This window comes from Mustela lutreola, chromosome 3 (assembly GCF_030435805.1).
Source record: "Mustela lutreola isolate mMusLut2 chromosome 3, mMusLut2.pri, whole genome shotgun sequence".
Taxonomy (NCBI): Eukaryota; Metazoa; Chordata; class Mammalia; order Carnivora; family Mustelidae; genus Mustela; species Mustela lutreola.
In genome coordinates, this window is record NC_081292.1 from 59,611,441 (window position 1) to 59,623,802 (window position 12,362).

Here is a 12,362-nt window from a genome sequence, read left to right on the forward strand (position 1 = left end):
ACAGACTCCAGTCCTTAAAGGAATAGGGTATAAAAGAGGAAGGAGCCCCAATTCTCATGGACTCACAGAATACCAAGGTCCCAGGGGAGCTCCAATTCTGCCCAAAGAAAGTGACTCTGTAATCAGAGTAAATGACTTTGGGGAACTTGTTCTATTTCATGGCTTCTTGTTGTTTTCAACACAGCCAACAGAATAAATTAATTTTTAACAGAATTCTACATAAATACATCCACTAATAAGAAAAAATGCTTGGCCAGACCATATGTCTTTATTTTCTATTATAACCATATCTTGATTTATATGAACAGCATTAATTGAGCACCTGCTACATGCTGGGCACTATGCTGGGTGCTAAGAACACACCATTAAGAAACTCAGACCTCACAAGTTTACTAGACATGTAACAACTTATAATGGCTGCATTGACCAAGATTTCTTGGCATCCAATAGGAACTTGGTAAGTATCAGCTGAAAAGATAAACTTCAAATAAATGAATGATAGAGATTTATGAAAAAAGAGAATGCCCAAGTCTGAACAGGGCCAGAGGAGATATCACAAAGGAGGTGTGTATCTCTTTCCCAACCCAATATATTAATATTCATTAATATAGGAGTTAAGAGTTTGTAGATAAATAACAATTCAGAGAGAAGGTAAGAGTAGAGGCAGGCCTTCCAGAGGAAGGCAATCATGCGTAAAAAGGCACTGAACTGTGGGAGAACAGGGCACATTCCCAGGACTGCCGAGAGATCAGTACCGCAATAAGGACTCCTGTGGGTACATGGCACAAGGTGAGGCTTGGTGTGTAGGTTGAATCTAGATCACAAAAAGTAGTTTGAGGAGATTAGCATCCCTGCTGGAAGCAATAAGAAAGTAGTCGTCATTTTGGAAAAAAAAAAAAAAAAAAATCTCTTTGAAAGTCATCTGGAAAATGAAACTGAGTTCATCAAGAGTGGACACAGGAATGAGAGCAAAAGTAAGACATGAAAGAAGGAGGATTTCAGAAACTCAGCAGGAAAAGATGGAGTCTACAGGGAGATCTCGGTGACTATCAGAATCTGGAAGATTGGGAGAGAAAGGAAGGAAACGAAGGATAGCTCTAAAGATCCCAGTTTGGGGACTGAAATTCTGATTTGAGAGGAGGCGAGTATAGAAAGCCAGGGTTAGGAAGGAGTTACAGATCCTAAGTTTTAATTGGGTACATTGACTTTCAGGTTAATTGGAATCCAGTGGGAAAATCCAACAGGCCAATGGGACCAGATTTGTGAGACCAGGAGAGATGGGTGATAAGAATAAGACTTGAGGGTCACGGAGTCATCAACCCCAGGAGCTTCTAGATAATCTGAAGGTGACAACCAGTATCCTAATTACTATATAAGCAAGTAACATTTATTGCAACTGCTAACAACATGCCTAACACTTAGTGCTTTGCACAAATTACCCATTTAAGTTTTCATAACAACTCCTCAAAAGAAATGGAATTATTATCCCCACTCTTCAGATGACTCAACTGAGACAATACAGAAGCTCGATAAATCAGCCCAGGTCCTATAGCAAGTGCTGGAGCTGGGATACTGCCTTCTCTCTAGAGCAGAGAGGTTCTAAATAAGAGGACAAGTCCAGAACCTACCCCAAAATACATTCTGGTTGGCCAGCACAGTCCTTTTACAAATTGAATTTGAACACCTTTGGCTGTAGCCTGCACCCTGCTCCCCAAGTTTACCACTAGCCCCAGCATACCAGACCATCTTGTGTCCACCTACATAATGTGATAGACACTGAGATGAACTGTCCAGGTCCCCTTTCCTGGGAGGACTTGTCCCAACCAACTGTGAGATCCTTCAGGGTTTGCCTGAACTTTAGAATGCTCTCTCTCCCAAAGTCATGCCCACGGCTGATCATAGGGAAGAAAGGGATAAAGGCCAGGTCATCTTGGCCTAACACAGAATGATTCGAATAGGCCATTCCAACGTCAGAGCCCTAGTGAGGTTGGATGAGGTTATCAATGTGCGTGGTAACTCAGTTCTCCTCCTGCCTAACCCTGCTTCATTCCCTCGCTTCCACAAGTGCTATTGTCCAGGGCACTTCCCAAAAAAACATTTTGCTCACTAAACTCCATCTCAGAGTCAGTGTCCCAGAGAACCCAGCCTATGATACATAACCTGCCTGTCCCTTGAACACATTAAATTTTGACATCTACAACAGGGGTCAAACATTGCCTAATGAGTTTCTGAATCTTTCACACTTAGAGCACTTTAATATAGGAACGAAAGCAATTTCAGAGGAACTTAGCTGACAGTGAGCAAAAGTTGATTTGGATTCCTGTCCAGGCAAGAAAAGCTACTACGTGACCGGCCTGGGGTTGCTCCAACCTTGCCTCCCATCTGCCTTCCCTTTATTCTTTTTAATGCCTGTTGTGGAAGACTCTGCGCCTACAACCTAAACTTCCTGAACCCCCAGCCCAGGCCAATCCAACATGGGATAAAAATCCCAGGCTAAACAGAAGGTTTTCTCCTGCCTCACTGAGGACAGGGTCAATGTAATCAGAGAGGAGAGTACATATTTCACTGTTACGCATTCATTTCCATGACTGAGAATTTTATCTGCCAACCAAGACTCCATTAAAATGCAAATGACCTTAGCATATATACATATTTATATCCTCTATGTCTTCAATATTTTTTATTGATAAAAAGATGAAAGGGGCTCACACCAGAATGGAAAAAAATGGTTTTCTCTGGGATATACAATTATTGGTATTTCTTTTTTTTTTTTCTATATATGTGTTTTCTAAAATGTGCCTGAGGTGTTTTTGTAATAAGAAAATGTTAAAAACAATTTTTCAAAGATAAAAGGATTTTACCCTTCTCCTTTACAAATAACCTTGGCAAAAGAAACCCATTAAGCTATGAGCCTGAGAGGAAGGTGTTAATACCTTGCCGTTAATTAGTTAGAAAGCCAGCCAGCTCATATCAGAGTACTGAGGAAATGAGATGATTGATATGTTCAGACAGGATGGAATAGTTCTGCATTAGGTGAAACTGGCCTAGGTGAGGGGATAGTTTTATGATTAAGGCATCTGAGGTCAACCAGAGAAGGAAGGCTTTGCAAAAACCGACACGGGAGACAGACTCATCTCATCCCTCCCCTTCCCGTCATCGACCCCTCTCTGCCAGCTCCCAAGGCATGCAGGGGGAAGGAGTCTATAGCTGGATGCACTCGCACTCTTTGTGGTGTGCTGGGGCACCTGCCCAGAACCCCAACCTGTCTCCCTTCCTCCGCTCATGATTTCTGAAGTCCCCTTTGTCATTCACCCTTGAATTCAGTGTCCAGAACTAGGCCAAAGAACTTGCTTCCTTGTCTCCCCTCCTCCAGGCCCTACCTAGCCATTCTCACTGTCCAGAGCAGAAAGGAGCCCTGCAAACAGAACCAAACAAAGAGGTAAGAGTGCAGGGAACGAAAGGGGACCGATTCCCCAACTTGTTTGTTTATTTAAATTTATTTTTTATTTATTTTCAGCATAATAGTATTGTTTTTGTACCACACCCAGTGCGCCATGCAATCCGTGCCCTAATACCCACCACCTGGTTCCCCCAAACTCCCACCCCCAACTTGTTTTTTTATGCTCCTTTGATGCCACCCACTTCACTTGCATCTCGACACCCCTAGCCTTATGAGCTTCCAGCCCCCTCCCCTCATTAACTTTTTTTTTTTCCACTTTGAATGACACTGGTTCTGCTCTATACCCTGAGGTCTGCTCACTCCCAATTGGTGCACAACCCAATACAGTCCGTCTGCCTGTGGGAATGTCTAGACATCTTTCCTACTCTATGGAAGACAAAGGCTGACCTCAAGATCTGTCTCTGCGTGAGGAAATGTCTCAGTCCCCACTCCTAACTGTGCCAGGCTCTCCCAGGTTGGCATGTGCACCCCACCTTGCATGTTTCTCTCATATCTGGAAGTTACTAGAGCTATACAGTTATACTCCCTCCCCAGCCATTGAAGTTTGGCTCAAGGAGTGGGGAGGCAGGGAGAAAAGCACCTTTTATTCTCTTTTCTGTAGTGGACAAGGCCAGTGCTTTGCCCAGGTCCCCCTCGGTTCCTTTTTATCATTTTGTGCACTCCCTGAATTTCATCTTTAACAGCGAGCATCTAAGGATCTTTTCTGAATGCTCTGCCTGCATATCTAACCAGTAGTGTCTGAGAATGTATGTCCCCAATGCCCGACCTCCTCCCCTCATGATCCTTAAACAATAGTTGATGTGGGCAGAAACAAGAAAGCCTCAACAACCTTGCTGTGGGTTGGGACAATCCTAGAGCATGACCCCAGAGTTCTCCTGAAGGGTCAGCTTGAAGCAACCCAGGCTTTCCTTCCATGATGCCCCATTTCCTTCCTAGTGTCCCTGGCTACTTTTTTTTTAATACTTTACTTGCTTAAGAATCTTCCATCAGAAAGGATGAATACCCAACTTTTGTAGCAACATGGACGGGACTGGAAGAGATTATGCTGAGTGAAATAAGTCAAGCAGAGAGAGTCAATTATCATATGGTTTCACTTATTTGTGGAGCATAACAAATAGCATGGAGGACAAGGGGAGTTAGAGAGGAGAAGGGAGTTGGGGTAAATTAGAAGGGGAGGGGAATCATGAGAGACTATGGACTCTGAAAAACAATCTGAGGGGTTTGAAGTGGCGGGAGGTGTGGGAGGTTGGGGGTACCAGGTGGTGGGTATTATAGAGGGCACGGATTGCATGGAGCACTGGGTGTGGTGAAAAAATAATGAATACTGTTTTTCTGAAAATAAATAAATTAATTTTAAAAAAAAAGAATCTTCCTTCAGTATTTGCTTCTGGGGAACCTGACTTAAGTACTCTCCCTCCACTGCTCTTCTTTCTTCTTCCTAGAAGGGGCAAGTACAAACTCATGGTCTATTCTATAACACTATACTGTAGTTCAGCAAACCTCACTTATGGTAGAGAGACCACTGACTTTTTAAAATGTTTTTCCAAAGAAATAAAGAATGATTCAGCACAATCTTCTTTCAATAAGACAGATACACTCTTGAAAAACGAAAATCCAGGTACCTTTTTGGACTTGGCATTAGCAGACAGCTGAGGTCCAAATGAATTTAAGAGCCTTGGGCCAAATGAATTTATCTCAGAATTTTAAGCTTAGAATATCCCTGACCCCTTTATTGAATTTCATGTTAAACCTGTTCAATTATTTTCAACCAAATTGCAAGTTATCCTCCAGATGCTGAATTTGACCTGCTTTTAAAAAATGGGTTAAAGACATTTCAGTTTGCTCCCTCTGACATCGTTCCATAATTAACATTAACTTTAAAATCTGAGGCAGCCCTCTTTACAATAAACTGCCAGTAAAATGTGGTCTGCAGAGACCTGATTGGATTTAATAGGATACAAGAAGGTCCCAACAATGGGCTAATACTGTCTTTAAATCAAGACGCTGCCTATGTGGTACCTAAGGAAGCACCAGAGAGTTTGTACTTGGTATAACAAGGCCAAACCTAAATTTAAACCATTTACCAGAAAATAAAAAATAACTCATATTGTCAATCAGAGATCTAGAGTCCCAACCTGCAAAGGGGAACCTTCAATGTTTGTCTTTCCACTGATGTTGTAAATTGACATTAAGTATTTCATTGTGTAATCTCTAAGTGGAGATGTTCCAAAATACGTTAATGCTTGATGATAGAATGAAACAGTGTCCATCAAATTAATTTTCATCCTCCGTTGAATTCCATCATATTCTGCCAAACAGAACATGGTAAAGCAGAGAACTATCACCGAAGTCATGGGTAATTCTGAAATTCAGGAACACAATTAGGCCTGAAACAAGCACTGTATATATGTGTGTACACATGTATGCATGTATGTGTGTATGTAGATAGAGAACATGTTATGTATAGTATAAACTATATATACGTACTACAGTTTCAATGACTTCTCCAATGCCCCAAATAATTCCACTCAATTCAGCAAAGGAGGTTTCTACAAAGGGCGAGGCAGCATGCTAATGATTCAAAAAGAGATGGAAAGTGATCCCATGTAATTTCTCCCTCATATACGCCCCCTAATACAGAGCCTATAACTCTCAGTATGTATCAGACTCACTTGTGGCACTTTAGATGGTATTTTTGCCCAGGCTACTCCTTAGGGAGATACTGATTTACTGTTTTTCATCCAATCTAACAATATTGGCTATTGGAAGTATATTTTATGTGCAACTAAGAAAGCAACGTACTTCATATTGAATTATGGCACAATTCCTTTCTTATCACATCAATTATTAGGAAGTATTGATTCCTGAGATGTTAAAAACAGGGAAAATTGTATTTTGGAACCAGCTAAAAATAGCAGTTGACTTAGTTTGAAGACCTAAGTATGAACGTATTTTAAATGAGCCTTAGGTGATTCTAATAAGGCCACTGCCCTAATACCTTTGCCATACATCTTATCATTCAACCATTCTTTCATACATTCCAGAAGCATACCTTGAATACTTAATGAGCCTCAGATGTTGTGTGATGTATATTTATATTTTTATATTTATTTATACTATAAATATATAGAGATATCTCTTTATAGATATGTACAGATCCATAGATAAAGAGGTGGGGACAGTAGACATTAATATGGCATGGTTCCCACCTTGAGTAATTTATGCTTTAGCATAGAAGGGACAGGTAAATTAGTGATCACAAACAATTTTTGTCTCCCTCACTAGACCATGAATGCAGTAACTTTTCCTTAAATAAAATGATTCTATTTCTAATAGGATGAAAAAGAATATGCAAATCTACTGTCTGATGGATGAAGATCTTCATGTTTTTTATGCTCTGGTACCTTGCTCTTCCACACATCAGATCTCCGCAAATCAGAAAACCATGGGCAATACTGCTATTTCCAGATAAGAGGCACGTGGATCTTTAATAGTAATAAAAACAAGGAAAGAGATGTGTAGTTGACTAGAAATAGCTGGAAATGCTTCATTGTCAACAAAATCAGGAACAAGGAAGAAAGATCACAAAATTAAATAAAAAGTGGAACTTAAAAGAAAATGAATGGCAAGCTGAAAAGGTGGCTGATAGGAATATGGCATTAGAGATTAGAAGCAGCCAAGACCACAAAAATTACCAGCAGTGAAAGGGGACAGTGGACAAGAGATCCAGTAACAGAGCTTTGGGGCTTAGAGTAAAGACTGAGTCATTCAGAAAGTCCTCTTTGAGAAACTGCTGTGCTTATGTCAATGTGACAACTTTGTTTCTGAATAGATGTAATCTCTCCTGGATGTTACTCATCACTAGAAAATAGAACGTCTCATTTAGACTTTATCTGGAAACCTTTTAGTGAGTCTGTCTTACAGATTTACACTTAACGTGTTAAAACCTACCTCCGCCCAAAGTATGCAACTTAAAATATATTAATGGATAATCCAAAAAAGAGTTCAAAGTGGGTTTTCATCTCTAAACTATGTTCTAATTCATGTATTGCTCTTACTCCCTTGATCACCTATTATGTGAATGATCTACTATAGGATCAATCCAAGGAGACCACTCCATAACCAGTACGCATCAGCAAATGACTGCTTGAAAAACTCGGAATTCTACCCAAAAAAGGATGACATATATTTAAGCCCAGTACCAGTTCCAAAAACTTAGTCAATAAGGCACTTCATAGGGGTGCCTGGGGGATGTAGACGGTTGAATATCTGACTCTTGGTTTCGGCTCAGGTCGTGGTCTCAGGGTCATGGGATTGAGCCCGACACTGGGCTCTGTGCTCAGTGCAGAATCTGCCTGGGAATCTCTCACTCTTTCCCTGTGTCCCTCCCTCTTATGTTTTCTCTAAAAAATACATAATTCTTTAAAAAATAAAAATGATACATTTAATAAGGGCAAAGACATTTATGGATCCTAAGCTTATTTTTCTTTGTAAGTACACATTCTAGACTCCTTGACTTGAGCATTAGCAAACAATTCATCCAATGATGGGTATATACTGAATGCCTGTGTTGGCCCTAATGCTACATTTCATCTGTGAGAGATCTGAAGTGGTGCTATTTGGTCCCTTCACACAGAGAGTTTACATATCACTATTACCTCATTCATATATTCACCTATCATTATTGAGTTCCTACTTTGTACCAGGCATTAAGAGACAAGACCTCATATTCCAAGAGGAAAGAAACACATAAACGTATAACTGGTACTATGAGACATTTAATACAGCACCTGGTAATTCCAGATGCCAAATCCATGTTTGCTGACCCGAACGAGCACAGGTATTCATGTGACCACTAGGAGCTCAATTTGGCTAAAAGATCCATTGTCAGGAAAAATGGAGCATGAAGCTGGAAAACTAGTCAGGACACTGGATTATTAATGACTTTATAAGCTATGCTGAGAGATCTGAATTTTTTCCAGCAATGGGAATGACTAAAGGTCTTTAAGCAGATGGGTGGCATAATCTATCCTCTGTGGGCAATAGTAAAGATGATGGATTGAAAGAGGTGAGTCTGGGGGCACCTGGGTGGCTCAGTGCGTTCAAGCCTCTGCCTTCGGCTCAGGTCATGATCTCAGGGTCCTGGGATCAAGCCCCACATCGGGCTCTCTGCTCGGTGGGGAGCCTGCTTCCCCCTCTCTTCTCTGCCTGCCTGTGATCTCTGTCAAATAAATAAATTAAATCTTAAAAAAAAAAAAAAAAAAAGGAAGGCTAGGCATCAAGAATGAATAGTAAGGGAGGAGCAGATCACTAAGCATCCTAGAAATCAGGAAGGGGAATAAAGTCTTATCATAACAGGGAACAAGAAGTTGTTACACATTTTTTAAGAACTTCATGATAGAAATGTTTAACCACTCAATCCACAAGCCGTTTATAAGATTCATCCCATGGTTATTTATATGCCCACACAAAATTATCATCTCTTTGATAAAGTCCTTAAATCATCTACATTTATACAGAGGAATCTCAGAAAGGAAGCTTTACAAAAGATATACCAAGGTGAAGAAGCAGACTAACAGTGAAATTTTACAATGTCAAGTATCTTTGCAATAAATCACTCTGCCTGAAAAATTTCCATGTTCTGCAGATGGTCCATAATAACAGTGTTTTGTGGAGCAGCTTAAAATGTGTCTTCTGTAATGAAAGATCCTATTTAACACATGCTTCCCTTTATCCTTGACCACCTACTTCACTTTCTGTGATGACTCTGAAATATTTATAAGTTTGCTTGTTTTTAACGAACAACTGAGTCAAAAATCTAACAAAGGAATTTCATCCTCCCTCTGGATAGGAGCATTAGCCTTAAAGTCATATTTGAATAATAGGAACCCAACCTCTTCTACCCCCAATTCACATAAGTTGAACAGACTGACACAATACCTTCCTACCATGATGGGCACCGCCTCCACAGTTCCACAAGTAGGCATGTAACTAGAGGTGGTCACGGTAATTGCCTCAAGGCAGGGCGGGGTGGGGGGTTGGGAGGAGATAGAAAGAGAGAGGTACAAACTGAAACACAGACTCTTTATTATAGAGAAAAAAACTGAGGGTTGCTGGGGTAGTCAGGGGTGGGGAGGGATGGATTAAGTGGGTGACCAGGATTAAAGAGAACATTTGTGATGAGCACTGGGTGTTATAAGTGATGAACCACCTGAAACTAATATAACACTGTATATTAACTAAATGAAATTTAAATAAAAACTTGATACTAAAAAAAAAAGAAAGAAAAAAGAAAAGAAAGGATATATAACCTGAGTTAATCTAGTGAGATACTGGCAGATACCAATAGGTACTGAGCCCAGCTCACCACTTCTTTCTTGCTAATAAAACTCTGATTGTTTTTGGTTATTGGGTGATGTGAGTAGCATCCATGGGCTCCTACCTAGCCCCAAGTGAAAAAGGTTAACAAGCTTAAAATTGTCAAGGTAATTGTATTTCTCTTGAAAAGGATTGGTAAAGCAATAAGCATGTGATATAATTGACCTGTAAGACATAAGGAGAGGTCTGTTCAGTGGCTTCCAGAGAGTTTTTCTGCATTCTTAAGACACAAACCAGGGACTTATTCTTTCCTACCTTTGGACATTGTCATATGAAGATGGGATGCTGGAAGTTCTTTCAACTATCCGAGACCGTAAGAAGAAAACCAAGAGAGCCGCAGGAAAGCTAACGTGACTGATCCTGAGTTTACTAACTCTAGAACTGATCTCTAACTCTGGGCTACTTGCTATGTAAAAAAAAAAAAAGTAAGCCCATTTTATCCAGTTTTCTGTTACTTATAGCCAAAATCATCCAAACTGACCCAGGGTCAAATCTGCGACTTTTGCTGCTTCGCTTGGAAAACAGAAGTTTTCCTTCTATTGATGTGACTCTCAGGTATAATGTGACCCTCTAAGGCTCACAAGCCTCCATAGGGAGGCAACAGTCATAGCATATAGTCAAAAGAGAGAGAAGCATTGTCTAGAGATAGTGATACAAAAATTCCTAATGGCACTGTCTGAGCCCCTAGATCCTGTTTTCCATGAAGTTACTCCCCAATTTTTCAGTTACATGAACCAAAACCTTCCCCTTTTTGCTCTTGCTAGTTTGAGTGGTATCTGTTCCACGTGTGATTTAGAGAGGCTCACACATACACAGGTAGGGAAAGAGAAAGAAAAACTGGTTGAGATCACATACAGAAAACCCCTAGTAGAATGTCTAGTATCCTGCTATTGAGTGGGCACTCACTAAACAATGGTGGAACCTAGATCTAAGCTTCCTGTGCCTCTTGTATCTTTCAGCCAAACCATCATTTCCCTAATATTGTTAAATGAGCACCAGCAGTCTCCACCTCTACCTCCTCAATATCAAATGTTCCATCAGCTTGAAATAAAACCGTCCAAGCATCCATCCCAGTCCCCAAAGCAAGTTAGAAGTGGTCAACGAATATGGGTTTCCTTCTTCCTCGTTTAAAGACAATTCCTTTTATGTATTAGATCATTTTAATATAAATTATCCCCAACTGCTTTGTCCTCGGCTTCTGCCAAATGGCTGGAAATGATTCCCAGCATTTTATCAAGTGTAATCACATTCACAGGTCTCATCCGATTCAGTCCTCCATTACAGCACATTTGGTTTATATGCTAGTATTTGTCTACTCTACAAGGTTTCAAGTCCTTCAAGACCAGGAGCAGTCTTTTTCAATGAACATTCCGTACCCGATGCAGCATCTTGCACACTGAAGACACCTAATAATATTTACTGACTGAATATGTGAATGAATTCAACTTCAAAGTCTCCTTTAATTTACATGCAAAAGCAGAGGTGTTCTTTAAAGATGAGCCATGCCAGAGAGTCCAACGCACCAGATTATTTGTCTGTCAAGGGCAGTTCTTAGCTGTGAACAGCAGAATTTTTAACCCTGGCTGATTAATGAGAAACGGATTTCATTTAAAAGATATTGGGTAGCACATAAATTGATAGAGGGGTGGAGAACCAGTCACAAGGCCTACTTCTCAAAACAAAGCCCAATTTCAAACCACAGAACTGACCCAATAAGGAAACCACCACCACACCGAGCACTGGCGAAGGTGCTGCCATGGCCATCAGGGCAACCAAAAATGGAGGCTCTATTCCCAGCTTGTTTTCTCATACTCTTCACACCTCAATTGCAGACTCATACAAATGCATCTGACTGGCAGAGTCTGGGTTCCCATGCTTGCAACCTTGTTGCAAAGGGATTTGGAATTTGGGTCTACTTCTCTATTGGGGAGGTAAAAATTCCATAGGAATTTTTCCATAGGGAGACCACCTAAAAGATGAACAGTCATGACACATGATCCCTACTTCAGAACTTAAAATTTTAGGCACAAAGTCATCTGCATGGGTCCCATATCATCTTAACCAAGGCACTCAAAGGAGGCAACAACTGACTTCAGGTCCCTCTGAGCTGACTCTTTAGACTAATCTCCTCTGGTCCACACTCTGACATTGGTCACTCAGGCCGACCTTGGGGCAGGGAGAAAACTAGAAAGAGATGTAAGAAAGGTGTTAGGTTTAGTTTAAGAATCTTTACTTTAAAAAAAAAAAAAATTTTTTTTAAACTTTACTTAAAAAAGAAAAAAAAAAGGAACTTGTCTCAAATGATTGGTCCAAAGTGAATGCTAAGACACCTGCATCCATTATCTCACAACTTTTTTTTTTTAAGGTTTTATTTATTTATTGACAGATAGAGATCACAAGTAGGCAGAGAAGGATCCTAGGACCCTGGGATCATGACCCAAGCTGAAGGCAGAGGCTTTAACCCACTGAGCCACCCAGGCACCTAATTATCTCACAACTTTTTGAGGTAGGTAGTATTTTACTT